A 21375-nucleotide genomic window follows, 5' to 3' on the forward strand; every position below is an offset into this window, starting at 1 on the left:
GAAAGTATCACTGACAGTTTTACAATTTCTAGCCGAAAAGGGGCACAAGGTGTCCCCTTCTAAGCTGCAATTCTGTGTCCAGCGAGTTGTTTATCTTGGACACTCGCTGTCCAAGGAGGGAAGGCAGCTTACACCCGACCGCATTCAGTTAATAGCTAACATGCCAATACCCAAGACACAAAAGGAGGTACGGGCTTTCATAGGCCTCACTTCATATTGTAGGCAGTGGATCCCTCAATATGCATTTCTAGCAAAACCACTCATTCAGTTGACAACACAGGAGGCAGCCACATCGACTGTTCTCCCTTGGACTCAGGAACATACACAAGCTTTTGAAAGCTTAAAGAAAGCTTTATGTCAAGCACCTGTTTTAGCAACGCCATGTTACAGTAAACAGTTTACACTTTTTGTTACAGAACGCGAAGGTACTGCCTTGTCAGTACTCACACAGGAACAAGCGGGAGCACACAAACCATGTGCTTATTTTTCTAGTACATTAGATCCCGTAGCTCAGGCTTTGCCCGCATGCCTAAAATCAGTGGCAGCAACAGCTTTGGCAATCAGACAAAGCGATGCTATAGTGTTAGGACATCTATTGACAGTTCAAGTACCACATGCAGTAGAGGTTCTTGTAAATAGAACGCAAACACAACACTTGACTATAGCGCGACTTACAGGGTACGAATTAACATTGTTTCAGCCACATATAGAAATCAGACGTTGTAACACATTGAATCCTGCCACACTTTTACCTGTAATCGGAACAGACCCACTAGCCCATGACTGTATTGAAGTTATTACAATCACGACGAAACCCAGACAAGACTTAACCGATGTCCCATTGTCAGACCCAGACCTGACGTTGTATGTAGATGGTTCATGTATGAGAACAAGTACAGGAGAGTTAGTGGCCGCTTACGCAGTCACAACAGATACTGAAATCATTGAAACAAATTGCATAAATACCTTGTCAGCTCAAGCCGCAGAGCTCATCGCTCTGACACAAGCCTGTATTCAAGCCACAAATAAAAAAGTCAACATATACACTGATTCACGTTATGCATTCGGAGTCGTACATGACTTCGGCGTGCTGTGGCGAGAGAGAGGTTATTTAACTTCCCACGGTGCCCACATTCAGCACGGACCCCTCATTCATGCCTTATTAGATGCAATACATCTACCAACTGCCATATCAATTATGAAATGTAAAGCTCATACGAAAGTTACTGATATCATTTCTCAAGGCAATGATCTAGCTGACAGAACAGCTAAACAAACTGCTCAAACTCAAACATCCGACATGACAAAGACAATAGTCCTGACGCCAGCACATTGCATGACGATTAAAGATCCTACTCTTGACGTAATTGACATACAGACACATGCTACACCAGACGAAATAAAGAAATGGACTGAATTAGGAGGGATCCAAACGGATCAAGGATGGATGATGAAGGAAAAGTCTGTGTGGTTCCTTCCTGATTCAATGGTCCAGGTTATAATTAACACTGTACATAGTCCCGCACATCTAGGAGAAAAAGCTATGCTAGATAGCATTCAACACATTTGGTTCAATAAACATTTACGAGCAGCAGCCAAACAAAAAGTTCGTACCTGTATGATCTGTTGCCAGTTCAACCCAGGAAAAAGCGTTCCCGTAGAAAAGGGTGGATTTCAGCCTCCTGATCACCCTTTTGAAGTCCTCCAGATGGATTATATCCAGATGGAACGATGTAGAGGATTCAAATATGTTCTCGTAGTTGTTTGTGCTCTTTCCCGTTGGACGGAGGCATACCCGGTTTCAGATTACACTGCCCCGACTACTGCCAAACAGTTGGTTCGAGAATTCTTCCCACGATACGGTTTACCACGTGTCGTCTACTCAGATAACGGCCAGCCGTTCTCATCCGAATTAATGAAACACGTTTCACTTTTGTTAGGCTATCAGTGGAAATTCCACTGTGTTCGACACCCCAAGGCAGCAGGTCTCGTAGAAAGACATAATCAGACTCTGAAAATTAGATTGTCCAAAATATGCAGAGAGAAAGGTGTCGACTGGGTAGTAGCATTACCAGTTGCACTCTTTTACACAAGAATGGTAGCACACTCTCGAACAGGGCTATCCCCGTATGAAGTGATCTTCGGCAGACCACCAAATATGTGGGGGACGCCTATACCACGCAAAATAACTGATATTGACTGTAATATGCTGACAGATTACTTGGCTTCCTTGATGTCTGCACTACAATCTTGTCGTTCACAGGTAGCTGCAGCTTTTCCTGACAACACTGAGGTGAAACCCCATGACGTAATCCCAGGCGACCTGGTCCTAGTGAGGAACTTTGATCGAAAGACTCAGCTGGATCCTAGGTGGAAGTCGCCGCAGCTGGTCTTGCTCACCACAAGGACAGCCGTGAAGATCGAGGGCAGGAAAGGCTGGATTCATTCAAGTCATATCAAGAAATTTCATGGACTACCAGCGGATGTGAATACCACACCTCGTGTGTCTTCACCCATTGACTCAAAACTTCCTTTTTTTGAAAAGAGTAATTCCGAACATTATAAACTAAAGCTCAGGTCCAATCAGTCAAGCAATTTGATTGTTTAAGTCCTCTCCGAGGTGAAGCGGTTGAATTGTCTCTGACATGTATCCCTTGGACCTGAATAGAGATAACACCCGAAAAATGTTGAAACGACATGCGTACTGTAAATCACTGCGTAGTCATTGCATAGTGACGTTATTAATTTTGTTTTTCTTAAGTCTTTTAATAATTACTGCAAGTATATTGTTGCACATATATTATCCTATTTCTAGACATGTTTACAATGTTACTGCTGAACATTCTTTTAGTGAATTACCTCCGCTTGAGTTGTCTTATAGATTTGCGCTGCGCAATAACACGTTTATCAGTATGTTACATCATTCCCATCAGGTTAGCAATGCTACAAATTGTTGGATATGTGGCCGACTCCCTCCCTATCAGAATTATAAAGGAATTCTACCTCTCTTTCCATACCCGTTCACACACAACGGCTCCTGTGGAGCATGGTTTAGTTTAATTAATTCTCTAGATTCGAATTCTGCAGTTTATCAAGATAACTGGGTATGGGGAAATTTGAACTTAGTTTTGCTTAAAGTCTGCTATCCTAACAAGGAGGGACTTCCCCAGAGAACAGGAACTGATCTAGAAAATGAAGTGTATGGATTAGGTAATTTTACACTTAATCTTATGATTCTAAATGTCGAATCCGAAGTTACTCCAATTTTGCCCGCTATGTCAATATTTCCAGTAAAAGGTGAATTATGTGTAAGAAAGAATGGTTCCATACATATGGGCCACAGTAGATGCACCACTGTAATAGAATTTAGTGATCAAGGCAAGTCTACATTTAGAGCTTCCCGCCATTCCTATTTCATATGTGGTCAGACGGCCTATGTACGTTTGCCTCTAGATTGGGATGGTACTTGCTACATTGGATTCCTTTTGCCACCTGTTTTCCTAGCTCCTCCTGATTATCACAGAAATACTCATTTAGTATATAATAGAGTAAGGAGAGATCTCCTGATAGTCGATTACACTGAAACAGCATGGGAAAAATACACAGATTTCAATAAAGGTCTCTTTCCCTATATAGGTACCGTTACTAATAGTAAGCTGATACGTAGATTAACTAGAACCCTTGAAGCAGTAGTGAACGAAACTATTTCCGCCTTAGGCAATTTAACAGAAGAGCAGTCTGCTATGCGGATTGTTGTGCTTCAAAATCGTCTTGTCCTTGACGTCATCCTGGCCGATAGGGGCGGAGCTTGTAGGGTCATCGGATCAAGCTGTTGCATTTTCATACCAGAAAATTCGCCATCTGTATATAAAGCCATAACTCGCCTTCATAAGATTGTAAGCCAGATACACCAGAACCCAGGCACCTGGACTTGGTCCGGTTGGTTTTGGAGTGTATTATCTACCTTTGGATGGAAGGTCCTATCTTTCCTAGGTATTGGCCTTCTCATACTATTCAGTTGCTGTCTATGTCTACAATGTGGACCAGCGATCTGTGGTCTGTGTGCCACATCGTGTATTCCACCACCAGGATTTCATTCATCACGGAAGAAGAAAGAAGAACAAATGATGCTATATGAACAGATCAATGGATTGATGAAGATTGATATCTCTTAACGGGCAAGTAGGGGACAAGGAGGGAATGTGGAAATATGGATTTTTCTGATCAGTTATGTCCCCTATCTTGGACCCCAACGGTTCCATGTATGAATCACAAGTACATGTATGTTTCCTCCAGTTCCAGTTATGAAGACGCAAACACATGTGCGTCCACCGTCAACCTGTCCTCTTTCAGATCCGCCATGAATAGGCCGGATATTCCATTCCTAAGTATGAAAGGCCACCGGCTTTATATGGTTCACTTATGCCATTTTACAGTCCAGGCAAGTAGGCCCTGATTCTGTCATCAAACTCTTCTTGCCTTCTGCCTCTGAAAGCTCCAGTCTGAGCCTGCATCTGTGACCATGAACTTTGTCTCATTCCCTGCGCGGCTCACGAAGCCTGACATCAGCCTGCTGCCTGCCAAAAACTGTATTTCACCTTCGAAATTATCTGCTCCGTTCCCTGCCCGATGCATTCCTGTCTAGTAGTTTAGGTAAACATTCTTCCAGCTACCGAGCAAAGGCCCGGCTTCTCTGTCTTTATGCAAGTAATTCATAGCCCTATTACTATGGAAGATTTCTACCCACGCATCTAGTGTAGACACTTAGACGCTTGTACACGCGCTAACAGTCAGTATAGACAGTATAGAATAAGATTCTACTCTAAGAGACCTCTCTTTTGGATAACTTAGTTCTTTAAACATAGGATGTTAGATATGATTTGGGATTAGGTTGACTTGACCCTCCAGACTTCTGTCGCCACATGTAGAGCTAAATGTCAAGTCCCCTTCACCCCCTAGTTGCACGTCAATTACACGTCATGCTGCTGCGCGCGCATTTCTGCCAAGTATTTCTGCTGACATTGCGAAATTCTTTCATGTAACCACCCTCTTATGACATCACATCTGATGACGTTCTTTAAACACACCCAGTTACGCCTATCTTTGCTACGTAAGAATATATTATCCCCACTATCAATTGTTACGCCTCTTGTATTTGCTTCACTGTAATGCCTATTGTATAAAAGTGATTGATTGTCAATAACGTATGTACTTCACTTCCTGAACCTTCGTGGTGATGGAACTTGGAGTAACCGATTATAATCGACCATTGGAATAAAGCCCATTCCGAACCTCTAATACCACGGATTCTGCCTCTTATTTACTGAGCTATTTTTATTATGTTTCTGTATCAAATTAAGTCCCGGTAATTAAATTATTTACCACATGAAGACCCACAGAAGACGCCATTAACTCCGAGGTAAGCGTGGACAGTGAAACGCGGTGTTGGGAAGAGGGAAAGCCGGTGTGGAAAAGTATTCTGCGGTCACTTTCACGCAGACGCCGGCGGTTTCTTGACAAGTGGGATTTTCCCACTCAGAAGTAAATTGCAATGTCAGCTGAAGAAATGAGAGAATGGGAAGAGGCAGCCCTGTCAATTTTTGACGATAATAAAGTGACTTTACAGAAACAAAGTGCAGGAGCAGTCGCTGAGACAGCCAAACCAGATTTAACAGCTGGTTTGAAGTGATTCGAGAAACTAAAACGATCAGAACTTTTAAAATGGTGGGAGGCCAAGTCCTTGCAACGCTACTTAGATGTAAAGCACATTCCTAGAGGGCTTAGGATTTTAGTGGCCCGACATATGAGAACCCAAATCCGAATATGCTTCGTGAATGGGCGGAAAACAACCAGGAATCTTCGCAAAGAATGCTTGCCTTACTAATCAAATACGCCAACATTGATCGTACAAAAATCTTAGAAGAGATTGATCAAATTCTCAGTATATTGACAAAAGAGGCTGACCAAGACACCATTAGTAAATTCAATTCAGACATGAAAGATCGCTTAAAAAAGTTGGAAGAATCGATTAAAGAGAGGAAGGCACAGAAATTTACACGCGATAAACTCGATTATGACAGAGGGCAAATCTATACTTTCGCAAAAAAAAATTGAAACCATTCGTCGACAACGTCTTAATAACAGTGGAAAATCAAGGCAGACCCACAGTCTGAAGTAAGCAGTATTGCAAGTTCTGAACCTGATACTGATGGCGATGAAGGTCCCAACAGGTCAGTCACAGGACCCGCGCCTACAGTTCTGGAAGAATTTGGTTTTTTACTACAGGAGAGGAGATTCAACCTCCGGCCTAGAACATTTGCCTATTACGCAAAGCCTCAAAGAGGAAAAGGCAGAGGCAACAGAGGCGCAAAGCAACGCAAATGTAGAAGGGAAAGTGAAGAACAAACAAACCAAAAACGAGCCTTGAATCAGAAAATTCAATTGTAAACCTGACGAACATAGTTCTAACAGAGAAAGAAAATAACATTCTCAAATTGGGCTTATCATTTTGTCCAGAACAAGATTTCGATTATGTCAAGAAAAGAATCGATGTTTTCAAATTTGTGCGATCCTTAAAACTAAAGAAACATTTTGCAATTATTCCCAGCAGAAACCAAGTTACGTCAGGAGATGGCCAAACCAGCAGAGACCCTTATCTGTCAAATTTTGCAGTTAATGACATGGACTTAATGTTAGATATGAGACATTTAGAAGAAGACCTTGAAGCAGATGCCTGTACCAGTGAGAATGATCTACATACAACTATAGATCAAGCCACAGAATTAGCCGATCACCAAGGCTTAAGTATAGCCAGTAATGATCCAACTACATTTAGGCCTGCTTCGAAATTTACACCGATGACCAGTAAAGACTCTGTGGATGTCTTTAATGAACTGGTAACCAATGAATTGAAAGGTTTATGTAAATCAATGAATGCGAAAACAGAAATAAAAAACAAGAAAGAATTCATTGCACTAACCAATAAACTATCCACAAATGCAAACTGTATTGTGTGCAATGCTGATAAAGGTGGGAATGTTGTTTTGTGGGGAAAACAAGCATATTTAGCTGAGGCGTACAACCAATTAAATAATCGCTTGAACTACACAAGAGTAGCAGAGGATGTTATGATTAACAGCCATTGTGTGTACAATGCCAATTTACAATCATGGTATGACCAATGTGTAATCACATATGAAGAACTATCTTTTTAAAAAATCAGCAATCCGACAACACCTGTGTTGTATCTTATCCCAAAGATACATAAAGACCCCAAGACATCCCCTTGGCGACCAACCATCTCTACAATTGGGAGTGCATTCGAAAAAACATCTAAGTTTGTTGATTCATTCTTATGTCCACTAGTCAAAAATTTGCCAACATGTATCATGGACACAGCAGACTTTTTAAAATGAGTGTATGATCTAACATGGGAGCATGACTTTTTGCTAGCAACAATTGATGTTACCACGCTGTACACTAGCATCAGGCATGATGATGGCCTAAATGCTGTGAAGTATTATTTAGGGAATAGACCAGTAAAGTTTTGGGCTCACACTCAAATGCTTATTGCAATGACATCTGTACGTTTGAAAAACAATTACTTTCTCTTCAATGATCAACTTTTCCACCAGACGTGCAGTACAGCGATGGGCACCTGCTTCGCCCTCAGCTATGCGAATTTGCATATGAGCTGGTGGGAGGAGCAGGTGGTCCAGAAGCTGTACCATGAAGAATGGCAAAATAACATCATGCATTGGAGTCGGTCTATAGACAACTTATTCATTGTATGGAAGGGCACAGAGAAATCTCTCAATGATTTCATAGGTAAACTCCAAACCAACGAGTTGAACCTTTTTTTACTAGCTCTATTAGTGCTTCAAGAGTAAACTTTCTAGATCTAACACTTTTTATAAAGGATGGGCGGTTGGAAACTTTGTTGTATAGGAAGCCAACAGCTGGCAACACTCTGCTCCATGCAACAAGTTTCCACCCCCAAAATTTAATTAAAAGTATCCCCTATGGGGAATGCCTGCGTACTATCAGAAATTGCAGCAATCAGGAAAACTGTGATAAGGAATTGGAGGTCTTGAAAGATCGCTTTAGAGCGAGAGGCTATACTGAGTTGTGTCTAGCAAATCCCATTTATAAAGCAAAGAAAAAATTTCGAGAGGATTTAATGGTTAAAAAGAGCAATGTCCAAAACCGTAAATTGGGATCTGAGAACACTAATAAGTGTAGAATGATTAGATCTTACAACAAACAGCACAAAAATGTCAGAGACATTCTGTGCAAACACTGGCACTTGACAAGAAATTACCACATTTTAGGGAAACTAGTGCAAAGAATACCTCAGATAACATTCAGACGAGCAAGATCATTTAAGCAGATGCTTGTTAGTAATATGATACCAAAACCCAAATCTAAAAAGCCATCAACGATGTGGTTAGGAAGAAAAGAAGGCTTTGTTAAGTGTTCTAAATGGAAGGCCTGCAGCCATGGTAAAAACACATTGAGTTATAGTTCAAATCTGTTGCAAACAGAAAAAAAAAATCAAAGACGAATTCTCTTGTAAAACTGATTTTGCTGTCTATGTGCTTCAGTGCCCTTGTGACCTGAAGTATGTAGGCAGCATAATCTTACCAGTTCATAAGCGGGTGCTCCAACACTTAAGAGCCATTAAAAATGGTGATAAAGCTTATCCAGTGGCTCGCCGTTTTAACCAATACCACAATAATGATGTTCAAGGTTTGACGTATTTTGTGATAGATGCTGTAAAACCTAATGTAAGAGGTGGAGACCGAGAAAAAAACTAAGAATGTTAGAGTCCACATACATTATTGAACTAAATTCCAAAATTCCAGAGAGACTTAATATGGAAGAAGATCTGCATACACATTTATAAACAATATGAGCCTATTTTTCCATATATCTCTCAGTTTTTAATCGATTTAATTCCCCACTTTAGGGTTACACGTGGTTTAAGCACAAATTTTAGGATAAGACAGTTGTCTGTATTAGGAGCATAGCTCACATTAGTTCATAGACCCACTTGGGCAAGATTTTAGAATACTTATGCATTATTAAAATGTTCACGTATTGTCAAATTGCAAATACAGGAGCGTAGCTCAAAATATTTGAAAAGCCCACTTGGGCAAAATTTTGAGAACAAAAGTGTGTATAGAATGTTCATGTATTGCTAAATAGCAAACACATTGAAATTGAGTGTGATTTTTTTATTTTCCCATGTTATCGTAATATGGTTTAGCACAGCTTTAATTTGCTTATGCAAATTTAATATAACGAAATTTGCTAATTTGGGCATAACCATATACTTTATATTAATTTTGTAATGGGGATGTATTCAAAATGAAAATGTTGCAATTTAAGACTGTCCGTTAATTTTGAGATTGACATGATTGCGAACAATGCAATAATAGCTGCGTCATTTTCTGCTATTTTTATAACTTAAACTTTTGTGAGCATAAACCAATTGCTAGGTATTAATTATCTAAGCATGAATTACTTTTAAATACAGCAGAAGCCCCATAAACAAATTGTAATGTAGTTTGTTTAAGAACTACTAGTCTGTCTCCTTATGCACTAGGGGGCAGATTTACGTTTCCTGACGCATCCCTGCAAATCAGCAGGGATGCGCCAGGAAACTTGCGACACGCATCTCAATCCTTGCGCCACCACGGATGCGCCGTATTGTAAATGCGGCGCATCATGGCGCAAGGTAAGGTTGCCAACCCTGCCTATGTCTAACATGGTGCATCAAGCCTTACGCCTGCTTCAAGCAGGCGCAAGGTTTTGACGCAGGGAGGTCGGAAAAGTGACTGGGTGAAATCTTGTAGATTTCACTCAGCCACTTTTCCGAGGCGGTCCTGCGCCGGAATGCCCCCCTGCGCCAAAACGCCCCCATGAAACCTGACGCAGGTTTCATGTGTCGCAAGGCTTTACAACGTGACGCATCTCCCTAGATGCGTCATGTTGTAAATACCCCGCAGCATGGCGCTGGCTTTATGCCGCCGCTGCGTCACAGAAGTGACACAACAGCGGTGCAAAAGTGGCATGTGGGGCTTGTAAATCTGTCCCTAAGTTTGTAGTTTCATGAATAACGATTCATGCACTGCATTTAAAATGGCTGAAAATCTTTATTAGTTTGTTGGTGAGCAAGCCTGCAGGTCAGGTGAAACGTGTCCGACAGCTGACAAATAAAACGATTATTTTGTCAAGAGCATGGCTTCGTCAACCTTGATGTATGGAATTGTTGCTGTCTATGATTGGACCTTGCTTGAGTGTTCCACTCGGCGAAGCACCCTCTGTTCAGGAGCAGCGGCGGGCAAACACAATCAGCAGGAGAAGATAGATTCACCAAAGAAAAAAAATATATTTCCACTACAACGTTTCAGCTTCCGTATTCCTCAGGTAGTACAAGATGGTTTGCTCTGTGGCTGCACAGATGACACAGCTGAATTTTCAAAAAGCATCATTAGTGAAGATTCCATTTGGAATGTGGAATCAATACAGTCCTAAGAGCTCTTGAGATATGCAATAATCAGGTTGAGTTGTCAGTAATGTTCAGTCCATCTGGATGCAGTGATTTTAAACGGTACATCCAGAAGTTTTCCCTGGAGTCCAGTAGTTCTTTCTTTGAAACATGTTCCACGAGAAAAATATTCAAATCTGATGGTGAATGATCCACAAGGTTGCAATGATTGGCTACAGGCTGGTCAATTTTCCTATTAATTATTGCAGATTTGTGGTTCCTGAATCGTGTACGGAGGTCATTCACTGTTTGGCCTACATATTGTTTTTTACAGCTTTGCAGTTGGCACTGAATCACATAAATAATGCATGTTGAGCGACATGTAAGATGCTGCCTTATTGCATAGGTCCTTCTTATAACAGAACTAGTTACAGATGATGTTTGTAAAAGATATTCACACGTGATGCACCTTTTAGAGTCATAGCAATGAACCCCTGGATTTTTTACAGCTTGCTTGAGTTCAGCTCGCACAATAAGAGATCGTAAATTTGGAGCTCTGCGGTATGCAATGACTGGCGGTTTTGGAAAAACCATTTGCAATTTTTCACAAGTGGACAGTAAGGAAAATGTTTTTTCATTATATTTCTGTAGTTAGGAGTTGATGGATGAAAGTCAACTACAAATGGAGTTCTGTCACTTTTGTTTCTGCCGTTGGTATTCCAAATAAGTGCTTCTCTGGGTAACTGCAAAGACTTGTCAATTTGTTGCTGTATGATATGCAGAGGATAGCCTCGCCTTTTATATAATGTAGCAAGCTCCTGTAGATGGTCTTTACAGGGGTCCTCATTGCTGCAGATGCGTCTTATTCTGAGTGCTTGGCTGTAGATGATGCTCAGTTTAGTGTGGTGTGGGTGACATGAAGTCCAGTTTAGATACAAATGAGCATCTGTAGGCTTGCGGTACAGATCAATTGTAATTTTGTGTTTATGAATGGTGAATAGCACATCCAGAAAAGGGAGATGAGGCTTCTGTTTAGTATTGCTGCTGGTGAATTTGATGGTAGGATGGATATTGTTGGTATAAGCTGTAAACTGTTTCAGTGTTCTACTTCCTGCATTCCATATTATAAATATGTCATCAATGTATCGTAGCCATACCAGTGGTTTGATGCTAGAAGTAGCAAGTATACAGTTCTCTAGTTTGCCCATGAAGATATTTGCATAGGATGGGGACATCCGAGTGCCCATGGAAGTCCCTTGTATCTGCAGATAGTGTTTACCATGGAATGTAAAATTGTTGGATTTAGGGATAACTCTTGCAAAGTTGGTAAGCACATTTGTTGATGGCTTTTTCACAGTTCTTTTATTAAGAGCTTCAGATAATGCCATAAGCCCATCCTCATGTGGTATATTGGTGTATAATGATGTAACATCAAATGTAGCCAGAAGAATATCATCATCAAATGTGTAGGTTTGGTTTAATTTTTGAATAATCTGAAGGAAGTGACTGGTATCTTTAACAAATGATGGAAGTTCATGTACAATGGGCTGGAGGTGCAGGTCAACAAATAAACATAGTCTCTCAATGGCTGTGTCATTGCCAGAGATGATGGGACGGCCAGGATTGTTTATTTTGTGAATTTTGGGAAGCATATAAAATCTCCCAGGGCTTGGTTTGGGATGAACAAGTATATCTGCTGTTGTTTCATCAATGAAGTTTAAGCTCCTATGTCTTACAACCATGTTCTTAATTTCTTAGTTCAAGTCTTCAGTAGGATCAGTTTCTAAAGGTTTGGAAGTGTTGGCATCCATTAGTTGTCTCATTCCTTCCTCAATATAATCACTTACTTTCATGGCAACCACTGCATCACCTTTATCTGCCGGTTTTATAACGACACCCATTCTCTGTTGAAGGAGGTGGAGAGCTTTTCTTTCTTCTCGGGTAATGTTATCAAAAATCCTTTTAAATGTTGATACCTTGATGAGTTTTTTGATGGATAACATGTATGTATCCAGGACAGGATTTCTACCACATTGAGGATTCCATGATTTGGGATGGTAGAACTCCTTAAATGGATCTGGAAGGTAGCTTGGCAGATCAACATTAGAATATTTGTAAAAGTATTCTGCAAGTCAGCATCTTCTCTCGGAGGTTTTTAGGTCTCTCATCATGTTGGCAGTATTATGGTCCTTCGGTACAGGGCATAAATAGAGGCCTTTGCTCAAGAGGTTCAATTCGCCTGGTGATAGGAGTCCTCCAGTCAAATCAATAACTGGGTCAGATGTCTGGAAGGGTTGTAGCTGGCTGATGCTATGCAGCCTTTTTTGTCTTATAAATGTTCTATTCTTTTTATGCTGTTTACTCACAGGGCTTTCACTGACAAGAAAATTTCCTAAAACAGAATGATTTATGAAGTGGTGAGTTGGAAGAGGAGGTATATGAAATCTTAACATATCTCTTTTTAGTTTTGCAGATTTAATTTCAAAAGCTTTCCTGGCAGTCATCCTTTTTACAACTGCAATCCTCTGTAGTATGTGTGCCACTTCAGAGTCACTTTTTGTGTTCTTTAAAAGTTCCAGTTATTTTTGTAGCTTGGCTTTAAGCATCTTCATTTTTTGAATGGTTACTTTAATAGATACCAATAGTAGGGCCATTGATGAGTTATGCAGTAAAATATTCCATGTAGCGGACCATTCACAACTAGTTAGTTTAAAACGTGGCTTAGACTTAACCTCCAACCCCATAGGATAGATGTTAAGTTTTTTATAGATTTGTAAATGTGCTATTGTAAATTGGCACTTACTGATTTTCTCCTGGATGAACAGTGCATATCTGGGATGTAGATTTGTTCTTGACATGGTTGTTGCTTCTGGCTTGAGTGTCAGCTCCAGGGAGGATACAGGTTTGTAATCCCCAAAACAGTATACTTGAAGATGAAGGATCACAAGAAAACAACAGCCAGCCAGGGCAAAAATCTGGATCCCAAAGGATACAATGAGTCACAAAGAAATAAAATATCCAAGAAAGAAGTGACTCAAACAGCTGACAAATAAAACAATTATTTTGTCAAGAGCATGGCTTCGTCATCCTTGATGTATGGAATTGTTGCTGTCTATGATTGGACCTTGCTTGAGTGTTCCACTCGGCGAAGCGCCCTCTGTTCAGAAGCAGCGGTGGGCAAACACAATCAGCAGGAAAAGATAGATTCACCAAAGAACAAAAATATATTTCCACTACAACGTTTTAGCTTCTGCCTTCCTCAGGTAGTACAAGATGGTTTGCTCTGTGGCTGCACAGATGACACAGCTGAATTTTCAAAAAGCATCATGAGTGAAGATTCCATTTGGAATGTGGAATCAATGCAGTCCTAAGAGCTCTTGAGATATACAGTGATCGGGTTTTGTTGTCAGTAATGTTCAGTCCATCTGGATGCAGTGATTTTAAACGGTTCCCTGGAGTCCAGTAGTTCTTCCTTTGAAACATGTTCCACTTGGAAAATCTTCAAATCTGACAGTGAATGATCCACAAGGTTGAAATGATTGGCTACAGGCTGGTCAATTTTCCTATTAATTATTGCAGATTTGTGGTTCCTGAATTGTGTACGGAGGTCATTCACTGTTTGGCCTACATATTGTTTTTTTACAGCTTTGCCGTTGGCACTGAATCACATAAATAATGCATGTTGAGCGACATGTAAGATGCTGCCTTATTGCATAGGTCCTTCTCGTAACAGAAGTAGTTACAGATGATGTTTGTAAAAGATATTCACACGTGATGCACCTTTTAGAGTCACAGCAATGAACCCCTGCATTTGTTACAGCTTGCTTGAGTTCAGCTCTTACAATAAGAGATCATAAATTTGGAGCTCTGCGGTAAGCAATGACTGGCGGTTTTGTAAAAACCTATTGCAATTGTTCACAAGTGGACAGTAAGGGATAGGTAGCAAGCTCCTGTAGATGGTCTTTACAGGTTTCCTCATTGCTGCAGATGCGTCTTATTCTGAGTGCTTGGCTGTAGATGATGCTCAGTGTAGTGTGGTGTGGGTGACATGAAGTCCAGTTTAGATAATGGTCCTTTTTCTATATTGAAGTGAATTTTTAAGACATTGACAGGTACATACAAGATTCTCAGATCTGGGGCTTTCTTTCAGTACACTGGTTTTACGAATTAGGGGTTTGCGGATATGATAGATTCACACTATTAAGCACACTTTCGGGTTGAGAAAAGATAATATGCTGGATAACATGACATGATTATTAAGGTGGAGTAGATACTTAGGATTATCCACCAATATTATGTTAAATAACAATAAGTGCAAATTAATTATGTAGTAACCCATGGAAATGTATTTGGAACTATTAGAACTGATGACTGTGCATTGGTTTCCACTGAACAGTCATGGATTGTGTGCAATCTAATTGTATATGAATTGTCACAAATGTCAACTGATTAATGGGTTACCAGCTATGTTATGAAATGTAATAATTACATATGGGCCTTTATCAGTATTTTTAGCCCTGACTAAGCCCCAGGTGTATATCATACATCAACGAAACTCGTGTTGGCTCTAAGGCTAAGAATTAAAGAATTGGAAAATTGAAGAAATTCTGTGATTTATGATCTTTGTCATAAGGATGCTAATTAATATGTAAAATATATTGTGAGTGCTTGGGACAAAAGATTCCTCTGTGGCACAGCACAACCACTAGCAGAACCAATGCCTCTCCGCTGCTGTGTGAATTAGACCTATTACAAAGACCCGCATCAGCGCCGCAGCCCATAACTCGTTTGAAACTGCCGCTGCATAACGCATCCTTGGCGCAGGCCCAGGCATCCCTCATTGACAGCAGCCTTGACAACGATGATGGACTCCACATTGCAACCTCACAGCTCCTCAGTACCAATGCATCAACCTGACTGTGCGCCACATCCATGATGCCGGACTTTGAATCGCACGCCCCATCAACGGGATCCTCTATGATGATAAAGGCCCTTAGAAATGACGCATTGCTTCAGCTTTACGACACATCTTCAACAGGGATCCTAGTAACGCTCTGCAAACCAGGATTTAAGGTACTTTGTTCAGTGTGCCTAACTTTGTCCCTGTAGCTGGCCCCTGCTCTATCGTAGTTAGGCTGAACTTACGACTGTGTGCCGGTCTGGCACAACCAAATATCCACAGTTGACCCTTTGTGCTTTTTGGCACTATTGTCACCAAAACATTTAAATTTGAATATCTCTGGTTTTACTAATTAGATTTTTTTTGTTTAGATGTTGTTTTATTTATTAAAGAAAGTTCTATTTTTCTAACTTGGTGTGAGATCCTCTATATGTGGTCTTTTCACTCTTTGAAGTGTTGCAGAAATACTTTACACATTGCTTCTAAGTTAAAGCTGACTGCTCTGTGCCATGTTACCAGAGGGTTGAGCACAGTTTAATTTAGGGTTGGCTTATGCCTCACCTTGAAAAGGATTGTGGTTGATGCTTGACCGGGGTTTACACCCCAGTCAACCAACAACCCAGTTTCTCATAGAAATTATCCTGTTCTTCTGTGAGGAGTGCTTCAGGGACTCATCAACACTAAGGGCAAAGTATCTGGACATTTTAGAGAGGGGAATGCACTTACTTTGGAACAAAAAGATTTCATTGTCCCATTTAGTTGCTTGACTAATCCTGAAGCTTCTGGTCGGTAGCTACAATACAATCTCTATTCCACTTGCAGTGCCACACACAGCATTCTAAGGATCTCATTATTAAAAATGAGTCCCTCGGTCTGACTCCAGGGAAACTGGAAATTTAAACCTTGTTATGAGTTCTTGCAACAGCACAGTGATACTGTCATTCCTCTGTTGAGTAGGCTTCCACCCAATGGTAGAAAATGCACACTATGTTCAGGATGTATCTCAGTCCATTACAAACAGGCATTTCAATAAAATCCAACTGCATTCTGTTAAAGGTTCCTCCTGATCTACCTATGTCACTCGTGGGTGAACAGACAGAATATCGAGTTTTTTTATTTCGACCTATCATAATATCGAGTTTTAAATATCGTAGGTCAAGAATATAGACATCAAGGATATTGTGGTACAGAATATCGACAGTAAGGTAAGAAATATCGTTTTATTTAATATTGAAGACATTAATATCGTTTGTAAAAATATCGTTAATATAGCCTTATAGCCCGCCGTAGCGGGCTATACCTGCTATTAAAAGCCCGCTGCATCATTAAAGGGCTGAGCCGAAGGCGAGGGACTTTAACAAAGCAGCGGGACTTTAATAGCTGGTATAGCCCAGCTACGAAGGGCTATAAGGCTATAAGAACATTCTGCCACTAGAGGGCAGAATGTTCTAACAAATAAAACAAAGCCTTCAGGGAGCGCGAGGGGATTCAAATCCCCTCAGGCTCCCTGAAGCCTTTGTTCACAGCCAGAGCTGTGAACAAAGAAACATTGGAATGTTGGAGCTCCAGGCTTATACCAGCCATTATAAGCCCGGAGCACTCCATTGTTTTCAATGGAGCTTCCAACATTCCAATGTTCTAATAATATTGATGTTTATATTAGTGTTCTGTATTTTAGTAAGTGTGTTAAAAGTATGTGAGGTAATTTTTGGGTATAAGTGTAGTTTTTTTTAAATGTATGTGGTAAATTATTTGCAGTAAATATTTTTATGTAAATTAATTTTTACGTAATTTAGTTCTGTAGCGGGTTGTGGGTTTATAGGGGAATAGGATGGGAACTAATTTAATTATAATAAATTAATTATTAATGTTTATTTATTATTATTTATAATTAATTAATTTTGAATTGGTTATTAATTAATATTAATGAATTAATAGCTACATATAAAAAATGTGTAATTGTTTTAGGAGCGGGTTGTGGGTGTATAGGGGAATAGGGTGGAAATTATTTTAATAATAATAAAGTAATTATTAATAATTATTATTATTTATCAATAATTTATTATTAATTAATAAAAATGGTTATTAATTAGTACTATTTAATTTATTGATAATTATATTAAGTGTGTATTTTTATGAGTGGGTTGTGGGTTTATAAGGGGATAGGGTGGGAAGTAATTTAATTATAAAAAAGTAATTATTAATCTTTATTTATTAGTATTTATAAATAATTAATTATTAATTGTTTACTAATTTTTAATACTTATTTAATTGATAAGTATGTAAATTGTAACCCTCTGCTATCCAACACTTACCCTACTGTTGCACTCACTGGAGTAGGAATAGTAATTTTTACCCCTATGCTATCCATCACTTTCCCTACTGTTGCACTCACTGGATTGGGAATAGTAATTTTTACGCCAACGTTATCCAACACTTTCTCTACTGTTGCACTCTTTGGAGTGGCAATAGTAAATTTCACCTCTACGCTATCCAACTGTTTCCTTACTCTTGCACTCTCTGGAGTGGTAATAGTAATTTGTACATCTCCTCTATCCAATACTTTCCCTACTGTTGCACTCACTGGAGTGGGAATAGTAATTTGTATCCCTCCGCTATCAAAAACTTTCCCTACTGTTGCACTCACTGGAGTGGGAGTAGTTATTTTTACCCCTACGCTATCCAACACTTTCCCTACTGTTGCACTCTCTGGAGTGGGGACAGTCATTTTAACCCCTACGCTATCCAACACTTAGCCTACTGTTGCACTCACTGGAGTGGGAATAGTAATTTTTACCCCTTTGCTATCCAACACTTTCCGAACTGGTGCACTCCCTGGAGTGGGAATAGTAATTTTTACCCTTCTGCTATCCAAAACTTTCCCTACTGTTGCATTCACTGGAGTGGGAATAGTAATTTTTACCCTTACGGTATCCAACACTTTCCCTACTGTTGCACTCTCTGGAGCAGGAATAGTAGTTTTAGCCCCTCTGCTATACAATATTTTCTCTACTGTTTTAGTTAATGTAGTGTAAAATGTATTTTAAAAAGATTAGAAATGTTGTAATAATTTAATTAGTTATATATATTGTTTAATTTAAATGTATATTATTAGTGTATGTGTATATATATATTTGAATTTTTAATATTTTTTTAACAATTTATAAGTTATTAAAATAATTATTCATAAATATAATATTATTAAGTAAGTATATATTATATATTATAGATATATATGTGTAATTGATTTATACATTATGGGGGATATTCTCAAGAACGTGTGATAACTATCGCAAAATGTGCTTAACGCAACTTTGCACATCGCAGTCTATCGCGGGAAAATAGTGCGGTGTTAACGTTGTATTCTCAACCTGCGGCACCATGCAATAGTCTAACGAAAACGCGCCAAATGACCGCGTTAAAACTAACGCGACACCGAAAAAACGCGAAGCACAAACGCGGAAAAAGTTGCAATGTGGCCAATCGCGTTACAAAAATCAGCGATAAAAAGTGATAGGCCTGCAATTCCCACGCGTCATACGGGAAAATGCACTATAAAAGAAAAAGAAAAAAAAGGCACAAAAAAACAAACTGCGTAGCACCATGGATGCGCCCGGACCGAGTGCAGAGGACAACGCGAACCCCACAAGCCCCACAGACGACCAGCAAGGAACAAAGGGCTCGGGGAAGGCCAAGGAGAAGAGGAAGAGGAAGACGCGGTTCGGTCCGCAGGAAAACAGGATCATCGTTACGGAGGTGATAGAACACTACCAACAACTGTTTGGCACTGCAAACGTGTCATTGGCAACAAAAACGGAAATATGGCAGTCCATCGTGCACAACGTGAATGCAGTCGGAGTGTCGAGGAGGTCAATGGAGGAGGTCAAGAGGCGCTGGCATGACGTGAAAAGCCAAACCAAGCAGAAAGCCCCTGCCAACATGAAGGCAGCAACGGCGACTGGAGGTGGGAGTCCTGCGCCACAGGAAGAGCTGGATGATCTGGAGGAAATGGTGGCCACAGCCATCAGTGTGGAGATGGTGCAAGGAGTTGGGAGTCCGGACACAGCTCGATATGACCTGACCCAACAGCAACAGGGTCAAGGGGGACGGGGGGAGATGGGCAAAATGGCACACATGCACAATTATGTGTAGCACACTGCACACCCACAACGAGTGCGGAACATGTCCCTGATACCCTTGGCACACTGCAGCACAAATAGAAACGCCAAGTAGGCCCCCATCCACTATGTGTACAAAAGGGTCCCCCTTCCTATCACCAATCTCACAACCTACCCATGCACATGTGCTGAATCCAGCTAAGCAGCGGCTTTGTGTGCCACACTGACAATGCAAGTGACACTGAATGACCAATAGCATGGCTGCAGTCAAAATACATGACATGGTGCATGCCACAACACCGATGTGACCCAATGTGGAACACATCCTCAAAGGAGCAGGTCACACTCTGACACATCCACGTGTACATATAACCCCTGACGTCAACAATACATCTGCAGACAAACAATGCACAAGAGTACAAAAACCATTCAAGAGCACAAATGACCCAAGTTGCCAACATCTCTGCACCTTAAAAGCACCCAAGTCAAAGGCACACCTCCTCAAAGGGATAAGGGGGCCCTAAATCAGAGCTGCAGGGGCGACTCTCCCACAATGCAGCACACACACATAGCAATTACAGCACATCAACATTGGTGACAATGTGGTACAAGGTGCTACACTTTCACTACAGAACAGAAGACACAACTGGTGCCGTTTGCGCGTAGAAACTGGCCAATCACATATGGCATAGCAGGACACTGTCAGATGAAAATGTACGAGTACAACCTCACATCCGTCATGTAGTCCAAATGTCAACTGTCTCACATCAAATAGCCATCTCCACCAAAACAGTCACAATGTACATTGTCATGCATTCTGTATGTAAACATCTACAATGCGTCAACATACATGTGACACACTGTTAACCTGCATTTGCCCGTTACATTGCAGAGGGACAATCAACACCTCCTGCAGAGCAGACCAGACATCTCTTCAGTGATGATGAAGAGGACACCCTGGACATTTGCTCAGACACCCTCCAACGGCTCATGGACAGCCTCCGCACCCCGCACCCCCAGGAGCATTGCAGCCCAGCTGCATTGAGGTGACCCCACTCCCTGCCCAGACCACACAGCAGGAAGCACCCACCACCACGGCTGGCTCCCAGCACCTCACCGAAGACCACATGGCTTTCCAACGCCGTGTGTTAGACTGCCAGAAGGAGCTGGCTGAACATGTGCAGCTGGGGTTCGAAATCATGGCAGCCAAACTGGATGCCATATGTGGGTGTTTAAGTTCCATCAAGGACCACTTACAGTCCATTATGGACACCCACAGTCCGTTCCATGCTCTACAACAATCCTTGGCTGACCTCGTTGGAGCCATTACTCGGATAAAAGAACTGTCTAGTCAGACAGGCCCCAGAGATGACAGCACAGAGTTGGCACAGCTGCGGAGGACAATGGAGAACATGGAGTCGATGCAGGGTGGATGGATGGCTGCCACGGCTGAGATGTATCTGGGATATTCCATGCACTGCAGATCCTCATCATGGCATTGCTGCCACAGAGTCTGTCCCAGATGACTGCTTCAGGAACTTCAACACATACATCTCCGCCCCTGATGTGTCAGTGGCACAGTGATGCATCCATTACACCTCTGCCCCCTGATGTGTCAGTGGCACACAGTGATGCAGCCATAACACCACCACACACACCTGACACACCTGACACAGAAGACATATCAGAGGACTAAGATGTGGATGGTAATGACTGTGTGTGGAATGTGGTTGTAGCCTTCATCCCCGCCATATGGCCTGTTCCTGCTTGGTTCAGCCCTCTGCATCATACCCTGGAACTACACATTCCACTGTCCCCCGAATCACCCAACATGGACTGCCATATCTGCTCTGGTTAGCAAGGAC

This window comes from Triturus cristatus, chromosome 4_2, assembly GCF_964204655.1.
Source record: "Triturus cristatus chromosome 4_2, aTriCri1.1, whole genome shotgun sequence".
In the NCBI taxonomy this organism is placed as follows: domain Eukaryota; kingdom Metazoa; phylum Chordata; class Amphibia; order Caudata; family Salamandridae; genus Triturus; species Triturus cristatus.